The following is a 6,000-nucleotide window of genomic DNA, read 5'->3' as shown; positions in this document are numbered from 1 at the left end:
CTTTTCTTTCTTCCCCGCCGAGTTAAGATGGCGCCTCCCGTGCTTTCCCGCCGCTGCCGCTGCTGCCAACGCTGTTCTCCGCGGTTCCCGTTGCGACCTGCAGCTTTTCGCGGTATTTCTATTTTTTTTTTATATATCGCTTCAATAGTTTCTCCGTTACTTGGAGAACCGTTCCCGTCATGGAGCGGACCCTCTGGGACTTTCCCCTCCCTCTGCTCGGTCCGAACGCCGACCTGCTTTGCAGCACCGGCCGTGCCCTGAGTGCTCCACCCTCTCTCTCTCTTTGCTTCTGCTTCCCGACTCGCTGCCCGGCCCCGTTGCAGAGCCACCCGATCGAGCTCTAGCCCGCTGCAGCCCAGGAAGGATCAGTGCACTACCTGCCACCAGCCCGTTTAGCTGGTGAAACCACAGTTTTTTGTTTTTTTTTCTTGCTTCTGGCTTCGACCTTCGTCTGAGGAATCGATCCCCTTGAGGTGCTGCTGAATTGCAGGTAAGTTCGTTTCTAACTCGTCGCCACTGTTCGATCCGTGTGTTAATGGAGACACGGAATGCAGGAGTTGATTTAACAAGTGTTTACTGAACAAAGTCTGGAGGTGAACTAACTACACAAGACGCTACACAGGCTTATATACCCGAGTGGTCACTACTGGTACTACAGTATACAGGGGCTTCAAAAACATCGTTCCTCTTAAAGGTACATACACTACACTTTTGGCTCCAAATAACTGTAACTAAATAAAGTTAACATACCTTTAAGGACCGCTGATACAAAAGCAAAATAATTCGGATGCTGGAAATCTGAAATAAAAACAGAAAATGCTGGAAATACTCAGCTGGTCAGGCAGCATCTGTGGAGAGAGAAACAGAGTTAACAGCCGTGATAACCCCTACCTCGGTGGGTCCATGGCGGGTGACATCAGTGGCGGGTCCTGGCCTTTCTGCCGGCTCCAGCCCGCTGTCCAAAATGATTTTACATTGATTGGGCTTGTTAAGACCACCCAGCACGTTTGCCGGCCAAATGAAGGAAGTGGGTCTGATGATGTCATTTGATGACGCGTCATCAGCCGGTTTCCTTAAAGGGACCATGTCCAAATTTATTTTGACAGTTGTGCTGTCAGTGTTCTACAGCATTGAGGTGGTGCAAAAACTGACAAGCACTGCACAGAGGTGCACGGCTACACCCAGGCTCTCCCATGACTCCCTCCATATGCTTATGGAGGGAGTCACAGCTCACAGGGAGTTTCCCTTCCCTTCAAATGGGCGGAAGAGACCTCCCCAGGAGTTCAACGCAGCCTAGTTGTGTCTTGTTTTGCACACTTTGCACAAAAATAATAAATTGCAGGACAACGGAGTATTACAGTTTAAACTATTTTAATGAAGCATCAGGTCTGTGATCTGACTCACAGCAGTACAGCACCGTGTGGACAAGATGGAGTCCGGACCCCTGGGTCTTCTAAACAATAGCAGTCCTTACAGATGCCTGCAGGCCAATGACAACTCAGCATGTGATCACATGTGAATATAATAGGTATTCCTTACAGATGCCTGCGGGCCAATGATAATTCAGTATGCAAATGTTACATCCCCTTTCTTTTAAAAGAAAAATGTTATGCATTACTTTTGAACCTTTCTTCTACATAATGTTTTCAGTAGCATCAACATATAAGTAAACTCAACATTTAACTAGCACTGAAAACATCTCAACGTTTCAATAACGATGTACAGTTTTTTTAGTGCAGCGATCCGCCTACACCCTTTGACAGTTCTCAAGTCAAGGATAACTCTAGGCTTGACCTCTCGTCGGAATGACGGTGTTGTTCCTTGGTGTTCAGGAGGTGCCTGCGATTGCGGCGGTACACCTGTCCTTCTGGGGTGTGGACGTGATACGATCGCTCAGTGTCAGCTGGCTGGATGACGACTGCTGGCTTCCAGTAGTCATGCTCCTGGATTCTGACGGATTCTCCATTGTGCAGCGGCGGCAGTAGTCTAGCTGACCTGTCATACTATCTCTTTTGGTGTTGCTGTCTCTGTACACGTTTTGCATGCACTTGCTTGCAGCTGACGGCCTGCCAGGGCCTGTCTGGGATACGGTGAGGTATCATGGGCTCTTTGACATTTGACGGGCGGCGTTCTAGATAAATGGAACATTTTCCGACAATGTCCTCAATGTGTTTGCACATTCCGGGCCAAAATATAATGTCACGTGCTCTTTGTTTGCATTTTTCCATGCCCATATGTCCAGCATGAATTTTTGTCAACATCTCTTCTCTGAGACTGGTAGGAATGATGATTTTCTCCCCTTTGAAGACGATTCCGTTGATTTGTGACATTTCGTCTCTGTGGTTCCAGAATTCAGATATGCTCTGAGGGCATTTCCTCCTTTCCTCAGGCCATCCTTCATGTATGACTTTGCTCAGCAGTGTGAGTTCTGCATCTTTCTCTGTTCCTGCTCGGATCTCCTTCAGTTTTGAGTCACTCACAGGTAAGCTGTTGTACACCATGTGCACCTGTCCATCCATGCCTTCACTGAGGCTGCTGTCCTGGTAGCTAAGAGACTTTCTGGAGAGTGTGTCTGCGACAGGAATGTCTTTGCCTGGACGGTGAATGATTGTGAAGTCATACTTCTGTAGCTGAAGGATCATTCTCTGTACCCTTGGTGGGGCTGCGGCTAGTGGTTTCCTCATGATTGGCTCGAGGGGCTTGTGGTCGGATTCCACAATGGCTTGTCGGCGATAGATGTACTGGTGGAAACGCTTACATCCAAACAGAATTGCATATAGCTCTTTCTCGATTTGAGCATAGTTGATTTCACTGTCTGTGAGAGATCTGGAAGCGTAGCCGATGGGCTTTCCTTCTTGCAGTAATACTGCGCCTAGTCCATACTTTGCCGCGTCCACTTGTAGTCTGAGCTCTTTTTTGGGGTCGAAGTAGGCAAGAACTGGTCCTGGTTCTCTGGTGATTAGGTCTTTCATTTTCTGAAATGCTGTATCATGTTGTTTGTCCCACAGGAACTCATTGGATTGTTTGAGCAACTGACGCATGGGTGCGTTGATTTCGGAGATGCTCGGGGCAAACTTGGCTAAGTAGTTAACCATGCCTAGTACTGTCTCTAGCTCTGCGCGGTTCTTCGGCGGCTCCATCTTCTTGATGGCAGAGATTTTCTCTGGATCCGGCTTAATGCCATCAGTTGAGAGGCGATGCCTGAAATAACTGATCTCGGTGGATCCGATTATGCTTTTCTCGGGGTTGAGCCGGATGCCTTTCTCCCGTGACCTTTGTAGCATCGCACGCAGGTTCCTGTCATGTTCCTCTCTATTCCTGCCATAGATGAGGATGTCGTCTATGATTGCGACTACTCCATTGAGGCCTTCATAGGTTTCATCGATCTTCCGCTGGAATTCATCCTGAGCTGAGATAAGACCAAATGGTAAACTCAGAAATCGGTAGCGTCCAAATAGTGTGTTGAACATAGTTAGCTTAGATGACTCTTCCGTGAGCTTGATAGTCCAGTATCCTGATCGTGCGTCCATTACACTGAAGTAACGTGCTCCTACTAGCTTGGGTGTGATGCCATCTAGCGTTGGTAGAGGGTAGTGAGGGTGTTAGATAGCCTTGTTCAAATCTCTGGGGTCGAGACAGACTCTGAGCTTGCCTGTACGTGGTTTCTCAACCACTACTAATGCGTTGACCCACTCTGTCGGTTCTGTTTCCCGGACGATGATTTCTGTATTCTCCATGCTCTGCAGCTCCTCCTTCAGGCAACTACGTAGAGCAAGGGGTATCCTTCTCGGTGGGCAAACCACAGGGGTTGCTGCTGGGTCAAGGTGAATAGTGCATTCACCTGGGAATAGTCCAATTCCTTTGAAAACTTCAGCAAACTCCTCCATGACTGTCTGCTTCTCAACTGGTGCTGTCAATGATAGCACTAGCTTGACGAGGTCCATGTCTAAACATGCCTTTAGACCTAGCACTGGAGGTGCTTGAGTGTCAACAATGTAAAAATCCAACATCATGTCGCTTTCTTTGTACTTGCATTTCATCATGCATGTGCCTTTTACAATGAGCTGCTCACCCCCATAGCCGGTCAGTCTGCATGAGGTGGGCTGTAGCTCACACTCATCCTTCAAGCTGTGATACTCACTCAGAGGAATTACATTAACCTGAGATCCAGTGTCTAGTTTAAACTTAAGCTCTTTGCCCTGTTTTTCTATCTCAATATCGGCAAAAGCTTGCTCAGTCTCTGAAATCTGTTTTTTCTGTGACACCGAATCAATAAACAGTTCCTCTGCATTTGGCTCTCTATCTGGCATTTGGCTGTCACTCACTGTGTGTACTGCTTTTCCAAAAACAGTCTTGCAAACTTTAGCAAAGTGGTTCCGTTTACCACATTTAGTACATTGCCTTCCTTTGGCAGGGCAGTATTCCTTTTCTCCATGCCAGTTGTTTCCACAATATCCACAGTTTTTGAAGCGTTTTATGTCTGTGTCGCCCATTTTTAGAACTCTCGCTGTTCTTTCTGTTCTGAAACACGCTCTCTGGGCAGTGTTCTTTGGTGTGTGTCTATTAACTGCGTGCACTGTCTGTTCACACGAGCTGCTCATGGCACCGGTTATGGTTTTCAACTGTGCTTGGGCTATCTCGTGCGATCTAGCTATGTCTATAGCTTTGTCCAGCGTTAACCCGGACCCAACATTCAAAAGTTCCTCTCTCACTTTAGCTGAATGTATTCCAAACACGATGCGGTCTCTGACCATCTCATCTTTATCTGCATATACACAGTCTTTTACCAGTAGTTTTAACTCAGTCACGGACTGTTCCAATGACTCACTAGCTCCTTGTACTTTCTTCTGAAACTTGTACCTAGCAAATATCATATTTGTCTTGGGCATCACATATGCTTCAAAACGGTCAAAATAACTTTTCAGTACCTTTGCTTCATCTGCGGTGAGAGACCATGTGTTAAAAATGTCTGTCCCTTTTTCTCCGATCCATAGGAGTAGGTAGCTGCATCTTTCTTCCTCCCCTTTGCTTTTCAGTGGACCCGAGAACATCAATTCCACGTGTTGCTTGAACTTGCATCATTCTCTATGTAAGTTCAAAGATCCCCAATTCATTCGAGGTAAGGGAGCTCCAATGATGTCCATTTCAAATCCCTGTTCTGACACCATGTCTTGTTTTGCACACTTTGTACAAAAATAATAAATAGCAAGAAACGGAGTATTACAGTTTAAACTATTTTAATGAAGCATCAGGTCTGTGATCTGACTCACAGCAGTACAGCACCATGTGGACAAGATGGAGTCTGGATCCCTGGGTCTTCTAAACAATAGCAGTCCTTACAGATGCCTGCAGGCCAATGACAACTCAGCATGTGATCAAATGTGAATATAATAGGTATTCCTTACAGATGCCTGCGGGCCAATGATAATTCAGTATGCAAATGTTACAAGTTGCCCATTGCACAGGAGGACACAAGCAGGTATGTCATCAGGAGGACCAGGTTACAGTGGCGCAAACCTTTCAATGATCTCAGTAGATCACAAAATCTTAGTACAAAGCCACACTCAATCTCATCCTGCTGTGCCACTCATCGCATCCCCATTACTCTGCATTCCCTACCTTACTCCTGCACATCCTTACTCACAGCAACTTACCTTGCACTGCCACCCATGTCTCTCTATCTACATTATCACTTCCCCATCTCACTAGCCACCCCTCACACTCACCCTCATCTTAGTGCAATCATACCAACTAACAACACACGAGGGTAGGCACTTGGGTGGTTTAGCCAATGTTCATGTAAAGTTTCTGATAATGTGGTGTCAAACATTGAAACCTTTATTTTGAACACTTTCCGTTCTTGGACAGATTTGTGTGCACATTTGGAAGTGAGTTAGTGAGTTGCAGCGAATGGTGAGACATAACGGTACCCCCCGCAATGGTCATGAATGTGAAAGGAATGGCTTGGGCATTGTAGGGATGCTTTATGGTGTTGCTGTG

This window comes from Somniosus microcephalus, chromosome 1 (genome assembly GCF_052327205.1).
Source record: "Somniosus microcephalus isolate GS21.2 chromosome 1, FLI_Smic_1.0, whole genome shotgun sequence".
NCBI lineage: Eukaryota > Metazoa > Chordata > Chondrichthyes > Squaliformes > Somniosidae > Somniosus > Somniosus microcephalus.
The sequence above is the reverse complement of the archived record's forward strand: the minus strand, read 5'-3'. Positions refer to the sequence as shown.